The 12,813-nt window shown below is 39.9% G+C and overlaps 1 protein-coding gene across 1 annotated transcript in view; it reads right to left on the bottom strand.

Moving 5' to 3' along the window:
• The window catches only part of PSMB7 (proteasome 20S subunit beta 7), a 56,371-nt gene that overhangs the window by 14,776 nt on the left and 28,782 nt on the right, over positions 1-12,813 (bottom strand). The gene's annotated exons all lie outside the window — the stretch shown is intronic.

Consider the following 12,813-nt stretch of genomic DNA (forward strand, 5'->3'; position numbering starts at 1 on the left):
GAAAAGGACTGTGTCTCCTAACCAACCAGGCACAGAACCTGGCACTTGGTTGGAGAGCAGTAAAACGCGGGGGAATGGAACGCAAGACCACCCTTCCCATCTTGGAATGACCACCACCTCCTAACAGTCTACAAGGCCTTAATGGAGACTCCAACTGGGGTATAAAAGATGTTCTCTGGTGGTGTTGGTACCAAGAAACTTCTGGTTTCTTTGCCCACTGCCCTTCTACCTTTGCCAAATTTTATCTCAGAAGTTTTTGAGAAAGCACCTTTTTAAAAAAACCTTCATAATAGCAGAGGGCATCCAGGGTGTATCTGTTCTTCCTGTAATCATTGGGCTATTTCTGCAACTGTTTTTACTTCAGCTAGCAAAACCGACTTGATGTAGGCCGCGATGCATGCATGCGCGCGTGCGCGCACACACACACACACACACAAAGTAACTGTCGTAATAGCAGTAATTGCTTTGAAATATCTCATCTAAGCCAACTTTCTTCTCATGCCTCTTAAGAATTGCCAGTCCCTTCAAATATTGGCAGTTTCATTTATTCAGATCCTCCGATATATAAAATTTGCTGACTTTTCCCCCTTTGAGTTGATACAGATATATAAAAACTGTGAAGCTTTTTTCATTTTTTATTTTTTCTGGCTAGAAATGAAACTTTTCTGCCTGTGCAAATTATAGGGGCATTTTAAAATTACCATATGTTTTAGATCAGAAGGTAAAAACAGTACAGCAGCCCATGAAAACTTTCCAGCCCAGGAAAGCTGACAATTAACTCACTGAAATACAGTTCAAGCCCTCAAGTTCCCCTATTCTTATAGCTAGTGGTCCCATTTAACATTTAAAAATTCGGTATTAGTAAGGTTACCATTTTTATTTTATGTTCACTTACAGGTACAATGTAAATGTACGTAGGTACTGCATTTAAATATTTAGCCCCAAATGTCATTTTAAACTTAATCTTTCCACAGAGCTATTTAACTTTAAAAAAATAAGAAACTTTTCTAAAATTCTTAATCACACTTCAGTGTAGATGAGCAAATGTGTGGTGTCTGGCCGCTTTGCACACCCACACGCCCACCACTCCCCCTTCCTGATACTGCACACCACACAAGTATAATAAACCATGTTAATATTTCATACCACTGTGAAATATGCTGGAGTATCAATTCAACATCTGCTGTCTTTAGGGTCTGGGAGTCCCGCAGAGACACTTTCAATTTGTAATTGAGTTCTATGCTGAATTAATCAGCAGTTTATCTTTTTTACTAAAATAACGTCTTCACCACTAACCCAGATTTACATTAACAATTTATGCCAAATTACCTGCCAAGGCAAAACTTACAAGATTCTAAGCTACCATCCAGTAACACTCAGTCCTATATTTCATTCCTTATAGTTCTCTAACCTACATACAAGAAAAGTGGGAAGCCATTGTTCCAAAGCTTGCAGGCCTCTAAGCACAGATGACCTCTGGATTCGTAACACAGAGACTCACTTTTGACGTGAAATTCAGGGGAGGTTCCCCGTTCCCCTGAAAGCCACCGTTCAATAAGTGGTTATGATTCAAATCGTTACAAAATAATATTTCTAGAATGGAATGAAATCAGTGAATAATAAAAGAACTTCTCATTTCTTTTGCCCAAGGAGCTACGACATTCCAAATCTTGGCTTGGCTTGAATAACAGAAAAAGACAACCTAGATAAAGGGAGCATTTTTAGTGCCTTAAATTATGTCCCTGAAACCCAAGTTAGTAAAGGCAATTCAATATGATAAGAGATGGAAAAAGAAGCCCGTTTTCTCTTTGATGCCATGATGCAGAATATTTTCTTAGCAATAATATTTTCCTCTTAATTCCACCTGTACAGTTGAAAGTCACTAAATACTTATTTCTATTCAACATTATCCCTGGATCTAGCTCTTGCCTCTCTCTCATTACAGAGTCTCTGGTCACAAAGAAGTTATGTTTTGCCTGCTGGATCTTTGCCACAGGTGCAGCAAGCAATATACTTTGTGAAATATTTCTCCTATATGGTATATATTTCCCCCTACATTCCAGTTATAGGAAATATGTAAAGTGAAAACATTTCAAATGGAACACCTGCTCCAAAGAAATGCATCACAAATAATTACCTATCTACTACAGAGTAAAATAATCCCTTCTTTTCAATCTACTCTGCATATAGCTGTATAAGGAATTTTTACTACCATATAGAAGGGCCTCTTTCAATACTACCTCTGGATTACAGCACCCAGTGTAATGCCATGCATTCAGCTGGTCCCCAGTAAGTACCTGCTGACTGATTACATATTGATTATATAAGAAAATTAAATTCAGTGTTTACAGAACAGAGAAGACAGAGAAAAATTTTTGCACAGAAATATTTTTGGCAGAAAAATCAACAAAGAATTCTCAAAATCAGTAACTATGGCAGTTACACCATTTGTAGTACTTTCATTAATTCTCAAAGAACTGGAAATAGAGACCTTCAAATTGTATACAAGGTCACTTTTGTAAAAAGGTCACTAAGATCTGTTGAATCTTGAATTCCAGAGTCCAGGCCGCCAGAGGAATCCATTCCCAGCTCACTGGAAAAGGTGGTTAAACTATACCTTTCCTTCTCGGCCTCCTCCCATGTAACTAAACCCTTTTCCTTCCCAAGGCTAAATGGGGGAAAAACTTATTTTCTAAAATTTCCTCCACTCCTTCCCTGAAAATCCCACTTTGAATTTCAACTTTTATCAGAGGCAGAATACAATGGAAAGGGTGGAAACGCTAACCTGCCACAGCCATTAAATGGGGCTCCAGAGACACAGAGATGAGGACGACACCGACTTATCCAGAGGAACGGACATGTCGGGGCCATTTCTAAGTCAAGGAAGACTAAGGAACCCTAGAGAATCAAAGGCAGAGAAGCAATTACATGTGACACTCCAAACTCTGTGTGGTAGGAGCAAAGTCTTGCTCTTGAACTAGGTGAAAAACCAAAGAAAACTTCCATCTGCCCTATAAACCACAAAATGAAAACATTAGCAAGATCCCAGGGAGTAACCCTAACTCAAGAAGTCCCTTTCTGCCTTTCCAAAGTTGGCCTACCAAGGATCAAATTTAGGAAAACAAGCTCACTTTTTAAGAGGACAACTCAAAATACCTGATGCTGGTGAGAAGTCTTAACCATCAGCAGTGTCTTCTCACTGCTATCTAATCTAAAGGTCTAATGGTAATTCTCCAAATCACCCACGGCACCATATGCCAACTTTCAGTATCTGTTCATTTCAAAAATTAACTGTTTAATGCCACTGGAAAACACTACTAAGAATAATTTTAATCAAGGCCATAGAACTTGTATCTTTAGGTTCTGACATCTCTAAAATTTTATGCTTCACATTATATACAATCAGAGATAAAAATATTGGGGAAAATTAATATATTTATCTAAAAATACACAATTTACTATGTCTAACAGGTCTTAAGGAAAGCCAATAAGCAAGAATTAGGACCAAAAGCGAACAACAGAAACAGCCTCAGGAAGAACATCTAAAAAGGACCTTTCAATATTTAAACAAATGCACAACCAACCCAATTACTGTCCAAATCTAGTGTGTAAAGAAGGGTGTCAAGTGTTCCAACAGCTCCATCTAAATATCCCCATAGCTGCATTAGCTCTTAACCAATAAGGAATCCATCAGAACCACAATGAGATATCAATTCACACTCACCAGGATGGCTACAATCAAAAAGACAGATAACAAGTGTCGGTGAGGATTAGAAATTAGAGTATTTATACACTGCTAGTGACCCAGCCACTGTGGAAAACAGTCTGGCAGTTCCTCAAAAAGTTAAACAGTTACCATAAGACCCAGCCAATTCCGCTCCTAGGTATATACCAAGAAAAATGACAATCTATTTCCGTACAAAGACTTGTACACAAATGTTCACAACAGCATTACTTGCAATAGCCAAAACGTGGAAACAATCCAAATGTCCATCAGCTAATGAATGAATAAATAAAATGTGGTATGTCCATACAATGGAGTACTATCTAACCATGAAAAAGAAATGAAGTACCGGTACATGCTACAACATGGATGAAATATTAAGAAAATATTATAAATAAAAGAAGCCAGTCACAAAGGACTACATATTGTATGATTCCTACCAAATGAAAACGTCCAGAGCAGGCAAGTCCATAGAGACAGCGGTGGGTCAGTTGTTGCCTAGGGCTGGGAGGGTCGGAAGTAAATGGGGAGTAACTGCTAATGGGTATGGAGTTTCTTTTGAGGGTGATAAAAATGTTTTAAAATCGATTGTGATGATAGTTGTACAACTCTGAATGTACTAAACACCACTGAACTGTACACTTAATGTAGGTGAATTATATGGGTGTAAATTACATCTCAATGAAGCTGTTATTAAAATAGTAAGGCATCCAACATTTTTAGACTAGAAGACCGAAAAAAAGTTCAAAACATCTGGTGACATGTCACAAGTCAATCAAAGAATTCACATTCTAACTAACAGTAACTTTTTTAAAGCTACAGAGCACAATAAACAAAGATGTCAGCATAAATCCTTAAAAGCATTTAATAAGAATGAATTTTGGCTTTAACTATGTATTTTTTCCCAGGCATACAAGACACCGCAACAGATGTAGCAACCAAACATAACCTTAAAATCTAAAAATCTGGAAAAGTGAATCAAGTTCAGCTCATTAAACTGACACCTATTAAAGTGCTACACGAAAAACGGTCTTAAACATCATCAATATCAATACAGACAGGAAAATCACTGGTGGGATGGCTATCGGAGGTCAGATTTTTTTTAAATTTTGCATTGACTTAAAACTCCGTTTGATGCCAACAGGGTTCAAGTTGCACAGGAAGGTGCTTCAGCAAAACACTGATCGTCTCCCTTGATCTCCATTGTCTGCTGTGTGGGTTCCTTCGGCAAACCTCCCAGCAAGTGGTCACCTTCCCATGGAGTCATTAAACCTCTGAATGTCAGCTGGTGGGATTAGCCAGCAGCTTCCACACCTGAGCCCCCGTGGCAGGGACAGAGGCATTTGGATCAAGATCACTAATGAATACAGAATTCGTATGCTGCTTGTCAGGGCTCCTGAGCTCAGAGTCGCACAGATGCAACTTAAATAAGACGCGGACAGAGCAATTGTTGACAAAGATTAAAAAGTTTTGGCAGTTGGGAAAAAAAGAGCACCTCATTATTCAAACATGATAGTCTTGCTTATTTTATTTTTCTTTTCGTTCAAGTTATTCATGATTTGCCTCAAATGGACAAATGCCATTCACCAACATATAAGACTTCCTGGTCTCATTACTAAATTTGAGGAAGGCTATGCCATCTGAACATTAGCTATACAGAGAAAATCAGCTCTCTTGTAAAGAATATTTGAAAACTTTGGGGAAAATAAAAAGCCAGGATATTTGGGGTGGAGAACAGTTAAAAGATGAAAACAAATCTAGAATTCAAAGAGAAGAAAACCGCATCTTGCACAGCCAAACCCCTTATTTATGTTACCCAGTATCTCTGTATTTCTAACTTCCTTGCACCGTCCTATTCCTGGTTCCTTCGGTCACTGAGCTCACCAAAGAGGTTTACACACCTCCTGTGATACTCGTCTCGCTGGCTACCTGCCATATGTACAAGACCTCATCCGAGAAAAGGAAGAGACCAGGCAGCCCACACCTCTGCTCACCTGGAATAAGATGTCTTCCCCATTCCGCCGTCAAAGAATTACAGGCCTAGCGAAGAATCTGGGCAGCACACTGATGAAGTCCATCAGAGGGCTCGAAAGTTACACTGACCAGAGTTCAAACCATGACTCCATCACTGACTAGCTGTGTGACCTCGGGCAAGGTATCTGACCTCCCTGTAGCTTCATTTTTTTCTCTACAAAAATGGGGATCACAAAGTACAGACCTCACACGACTGCTGAAATGTAAATGAGAGGCTGCAGAAGAGGCTGTGAGGAAAGAACCTGACACAGCGGAAGCACTCATCAACAAGCATCAGCTATTACGACTGCTGTGTTTTCAATACCTTCCCCCATAACAAAAACGCGTATCGTTCCACGGCCTGTATTATGTGTTAAACCGGCTTCTTCCACTGTCATTATGACCACTACATAGATCTGTCTCTAACTTTAAGCTTTCAGATGGGAAAGAAGAATCGTATCTATCTATATTACACTATAAATCACCAAGCCTGACACAAGTATAAATAAGCGTGCTACATGTGATGTTTGTATCCTACTATCGAATAGAAAACAGAAGCAGCTGCCATATTTTAGAGCCAATTTTGTGTGAGCCACCATATGAGGTGTTTTACAGACCACACCTAACCCTGACAGCAGCCTGCAGCCAGGTCTCTGGATCCCCATCTGCGAGAAGGACAGTCGTGGGTTGTGGCTCGCCCAGAGTCGTGCTGTGAGTCCAGTGGAAACACACTCACAAGCCCAGTCCTCTAGCTCCTGAACTCCCACGCCCCTTTCCATCTGACTACACTGAACTCATGCTCTGTCTTTCCCTTGGGGACCAGCCGATGTGCCAAACTGAACAGATTCTTTTTTTTTAATCAAAGTAATTCCGATCTCTTACACTACTGTCTATCTGCAAAGCACAAGGTAATCTGTAACTTCAGTGTCTTTCTATTATTGGACTTAAAAAGAAAATGAAAGTCACTTCTAAGATTTGCTGTCAGGACACCATATTGGTTATCAACTCTTTCATTATTTAAAGTAGATCTATAGCTGCCTGCAATGACAGATTAATTCTGTTTCCTCAGTAGCTAGGTGTTTGGCATTACGTTTGTGGGGTAACCACAAGCCTTTAGGGCGATAGCAGCTCACATCTTTAGCAATCTATAAGGGCTTCTCCAGAGGCCAGCACTTGCCGAGTGATGAAATATGACTCCATAAATCAGACAGCTGAAGTGGCACTTGTATACGTCACCATCTATCTTCGTAGCTTCTCTCTGAAGGGTATAGGGTAAGAGCTCATCCCTCGGTATTGCAACCAGAGAAAGGACCATAACAGTTGGCACTGACTAAGCATGTGCTACTTAAAACTGAAGATACACTAAGACTAGGGGGAAAAAGATCCTGCTGGTGTTAGCGTGCCTCAGGCAGTGGTAGAAGCTTCAGCAACTCATCTTCAAAAGGCAGAGAGCCAGAGCTCTAGAAACCTGCAAAAATTGGCTAAGCCTGCAGTCTTCGTTTCTTTAAGTTGAGCATCTTCAAAGTCTAGAATTCTAACTGTAGGGCACAGCAGCTGCCACTGCAGATCTGATCCTCTCAGCTTTTGGCAGCTCTCAACTTGAGATTCTAGCAAAAGAATTTTTCAAGTTGCTATTATTGCTTGTCATGGATTTATAAATATTGTGCACTATCTGCTGTGGCATGGCTCTCATGGGACGCCAGAGCATGCCAAATGCATAACAGAATGAAAAACAGTTTCTATTCTTCAAATAAATGCTAATTTTTTTTAACTGGGCTCACATGATGTGTTTGGTGACCAACTTCAATAGTACAGAATATGTATGGGGGGTGGGGGGTAGCGGATTGTCTTTTCCAGCAGCATTCAGCTGCTACTTTCATTAAGCTTGTTTAATTAGATTCCAGATGCTAATTTGCAAGTCGATACCAGAGGGTGCAGGGCAGTTTGCCTTTGAATCCTGTCCCTGTGATGTGGGGTCCCACCGCACACCACTACCCTTCAGCGGCCCTCGCACGCAATTCTGACAATTAGTGCAAAGAGGGAACAGTATTGATCTTGACAGACTAAATATTAATCTTCTACCCATTTTAATGAATTATAATCTTTAAGAGTTTAAATTTCTCACTGGGCCAAATGAAAACATTCCTTCTTACAAAGAAACGGGATGGAAGGAAAAGTAACCTAAGTTATCTGATGCATTGCCTTCATTCCCTCCCACCTTAAAATAAAATCTGTTCTTATTTCAGCAACTTCAGCAATACCCCTATGAAGCTAAAACCATATTCCAGGTGCTACGATCAAATTCCTTATACTTAACAGGAACACGAACTCACAAGGCCACAGTGTGGGTATCAGTAGTTTCCTGCCCAGCTGGCCTGGGGGTCATAGCCAGGATCGGGGGCTTCCTTTCTATACCAGCCTTAACAGAATAATAAAAATAAAAAAAAATCTGGGGGAATGCCTCCATACAATTTATCATCAGGAAAAAAACCCTGTAAGTGATTCCTTGTCATTAGGTCAACTCACACATTTTAAAATCCACTACTGCTGATACATACACGCAATGTCCAAATAAGCACCTTTGCTGATAAAAAATAAAGCATGAGATTTATCACCAGTAAGTAATGCAATTTTTTATGCCTTCATTTCTGTGGCTGCTAAGTATTAGGGATACTAAAGGTGAAGTTATCAAATTGGGAACTACCAAGTCGCTTTTGACACCTTTCAATGCACTCACTCATTCAACAAATACTGGTTGAATACCGACTATGTACCAGTTACCACACTAGGTATAAAGAAACAGAAATGAATACACACAGTTCCTGCCCTCAGAGAAATTCCAGGCTCACAGCAAGGAGAGTAACAAGAAAATGAAAATTGTAAGACAGACCACTCAAGTCAGTGTCAGGCCGACAAGTGGGGGAGGATTTTTAATGTGTCCTAAACTCACATGGTTGGGGGGCAGTTTCTCTGATACTTTGAACCCGGGCTTTTACCTGGGGCAAGTCACTGGCTCAGATAACTGGGAACGGCAGAGGCCCGTCTTAGGCATTTCTGAATCCCAACTGGGTTTCACTGTTCTGCTTTTTGGCCTGTAATTTTCCAATGAGCATGTGCCCTTTGCCCCATCTTCGTTTTGCCTGTGTGCTTTATGGTGTGTTTGCTTCGCTGACTCTACTCCAACAGTGTATATTATTTGAAAAGTACACTAGTTATCTTCCTCTATTATCTAAAAAAAAAAATCAGCACTTTCCAGATGGGAAGAAGAGAGAGTCCCCTCCATTTCCCAGGTAGTTTTTGATGACTCAGACTTTACTTTAGCTCAGGGTTATCCTGTCTCAACTAAACAAACACGTATTGAACATCAGGAGCTAACAAAGAGATGATTTCATGGCTCCTGCCCTCAAGGATCGCCCTCTCTCAATGGCAAATCGGGGGAAAAGCGTCTTTTGGAGCAAAAATTAATGTAAGACACGGCCTTATATTATATTATACCCTTATTTTACTATATAAATACAACATTGTATTATATAGTAAAATAAGACCGGGTATTATATTATATAAGACCCAGTCTTATAGAAAAATAAGACCAGGTATTTTATTTTATATTATATTATAATTATATCATATCACACCATATCATAACATATATTATACCCAGTCTTATATTATAGTAAAATAAGACCGGGTCTTATATTAATTTTTGCTCCAAAAGACACATTAGAGCTGACTGTCCGGCTAGGTCTTATTTTTGGGGAAACACGGTAGCAAACTGTGCACTTTAGTATATGTAAATGATACCTCTATTTATAAAACTGAGTTCATTTAAAAGAAAAATTTCAGGCCGGCCCGGTGGCTCAGGCGGTTGGAGCTCCATGCTCCTAATGCCGAAGGCTGCCGGTTCGAGTCCCACATGGGCCAGTGGGCTCTCAACCACAAGGTTGTGGGTTTGACTCCCGCAAGGGATGGTGGGCTGTGCCCCCACAATGGCAACTGGACCTGGAGCTGAGCTGCGCCCTCCACAACTAAGACTGAAACGACAACTTGATTTGGAAAAAGTCCTAGAAGTACACACTGTTCTCCAATAAAGTCCTGTTCCCCTTCCCCAATTAAAAAAAAAAAATCTTTATAAAAAAATAAATAAATAAAAGAAAAATTTCAAAACTCTACAGGCGCTACCCGGATATGGCATTAATTTTACATGTGGTGCACAAATGCCAAGCTCAAGAAACGATGCTAGACTAGCCCTGTTCAACAGAAATATGTGAACCACATATATAGCTTTAAATTTTCTAGTAGCTACATTTAAAAAAGTAAAAATAGGCAAAATTAAGTTTAATATTTTCATTTAACCCAACATAATCTAGTATCATACTTAACACGTAATCAGTATAAATATTGAGTTTTTATTTTTTTATTTTGTACTAAGTCTTTGAAATCTGGTGTTTTCTACTTATAGCACCTCTCAATTCTGACTAGCCACTTGTGGTTGGTTGCTACCGTACTGGACAGTGCAGCTAAAGCCAATGAGAAAACGTTAAAGGTTTAAAGGAGGGAGGGACTTCTATTCCATCAATACTACAGTGTAGGCCCTGCACTGTCCAAGACACAGGTTTGTAGTTAAATAAAAAAATAAAAAGTATGGGCTTCCTCCAACGTGTTAGCTTTCATAATGAAGCCAAGAGTTTGTTTCCTGAGTCTGTCCCACAAATGACTGTGTGGCAAACAATTCGTAATTATGATAACCTAAAAAGGCCCCCTCCCAAAGCAATCCTTTGTGAAGGGGGCAGCCGTCACTGTCCTGGCAACCCAGGCAAGATCTGAGAGGCAGAAATGCTCTCTCTCCTGGATTTCTGTTTGAGGCATGTCCAGAATCCTCTCCCCTGCCGAAAGGAAATAAGCAGACTTAGTCATCCAACCCTGCAGTCTCAAAACAGACAAGAAAGAAAAGCTGTGGAGGGTTGCCTGCGCCAGAAAAACAGCCTCCTGTAGAGATGGAAAATAAAAAGTTTGGAGATTTGAAACCAAAACGTTTCCAAGATTTCTATGCAAATGCAAACCAGAAATGACACCTGGGCTGAATTCTCTTTTACAACAAAGACAGTCACCACAACAGCGTCTCCCAAAGCTGCTAAGTAGTCTGAGCCTTCCACTGAAAGCACGTCAGTTTCCTCCTCACAGAAGAAAGCAAGGTGACCAGCAGTTGGTCTTCACAATAATATTTTTTTTAGAATCTATTAACATGCCTTTAGATTTTTAAAGCATTATCTGCTGACAGTTGTTGTACTATTATTTGCCTGCTATTTGCTTTTAAACTCACGTCACTGGAAAAGCAGGTGCTACCTTCACCTTCATAAAGTGATTTTTGCTGATAGTCAGCTTCAAGTTTCAGTAACTTCAGTGAATATAAAAAGTCACATGAAATTGTAAATTTAAGTAACCAATCTGAAATGGGAATTTGGTCAACCTGTTTTAAGGTCTCACAGCTAATACAAAACATTAAGTTCTCCAAGTTACTGATAAAATTGATCTAAGGAACACAGTCTTCAGATTGGTAATATTAGAAGTGTTATTGAAGGGATGATCATATTTCCCTTTACTTCCTCAAATCACCTCAATATCAAACTCATGGCCTTTGAATCATTTCAAATCCAAACTCTAAATAATGTCAAATTACTTTAGCAGAGTGTTAAGTCACTTCTAATATACCCCATACTTTCAACTTTTTCAGCAATTCTCATTTTTCTTAAACATATGGAGGTCCCAATCAATTGGAAATAGACAAAGCTTTCAAGAAAATATGAAAAGATTAATGTGGTTTAAAGGAGGGCCTGACATTACTGAGGCCACTTTCTAAACGAAAACTACATCTTTCTCCTTCATTAGTTCTAATGGGGGGGGGGGGTAGCGGGGGGCGTGGAGCCTTAGCAAGTCCTCTCCTTTAGTTACAAGACTGGAAGACCTTTATTCTTCTTTTTCATTTTAAGTGACCTAGTATATCTTCTTTTATCTCTGTATTTAAGAACCCCAAACAGAAAATAATGCTGATATGGGAATAAATTTTCACATTGAGAAATGAGAACACAATCCTAATCTCATTTATAGTTGATACTTGGACCTGTTTACTATTCTTAATTGGAGCAAGACACTATTGTTTTAGTATAAAACACTTAGCTAAATCCTATCTTTAGTCAGGTGCTTTTATTCCTACAGATGTCCAAGAAAGGGAAGAAATCCAGCCATCGGCCATTAGGTCACTTTGCGTGCTATCCTCACGTACCAAGGGCGCAGTAGCTTCTGGCAGGAGCGCCCTGCCCTGGCTGAGCAGCATCCACAACCCTCATTCTCTGGCTCATATGGCACTTGGCCCAAACCTAAAGGGCAGAGGGAGCTTCAGAGCTCCAATGACAATGAGCTGGTGGAAGAACAAAAATTTTTAAATACGCAATGCTCTCTAAGGATGATTAGGCATAAAGCATTGTCAAACAGTAATTCCCGGAGACATCCTTTAGAATCTAAACACAACAATACTGAGAAGGCAGAAACAGCAGAAACCTACATGTTAAGAAATAGAGTAAGCCACTCATAAACAGCCCACTAATGATTGAAAACAAGTTGATACTCCCTGTCAAAACATTAACATCTATCAACAAACCAAGGGCAGATGCTGAAGGCTGCCTGAAGGACGTGTGTGCCCACAAGCTGGTTGAGCGGCGAGAATAAAGCACAGTGGAGGAATAATGTGGTGCCATGAAGTATCCAAGCATACTAACCACTCCTATGAAAGTGACAATGGAAGGCCTGTGGGCTTGTTCTTGGAGATTTTGGGGGTACGGGGCTGCTTAATCGGGAGAACATCTGTTATAAAGCAGACTTAGGTGGAATGTCATTCAGAAGATACCCATTTCCCTCTCCCACCACCAAAGAAAAGATAAGAAAAGAATGTCTTTATAAATGTATTGGAGATACTAGATCCCTCACACTGAGAACAGTCCACAACACACACAATCTTGTCCCCATCTTCTGCTGCCAGATGCACAACAAGCTACAGGGATTTTTAAAATTGCCCCCATTTT

The sequence above is a fragment of the Rhinolophus ferrumequinum genome, chromosome 12, assembly GCF_004115265.2.
Source record: "Rhinolophus ferrumequinum isolate MPI-CBG mRhiFer1 chromosome 12, mRhiFer1_v1.p, whole genome shotgun sequence".
Classification (NCBI taxonomy): domain Eukaryota; kingdom Metazoa; phylum Chordata; class Mammalia; order Chiroptera; family Rhinolophidae; genus Rhinolophus; species Rhinolophus ferrumequinum.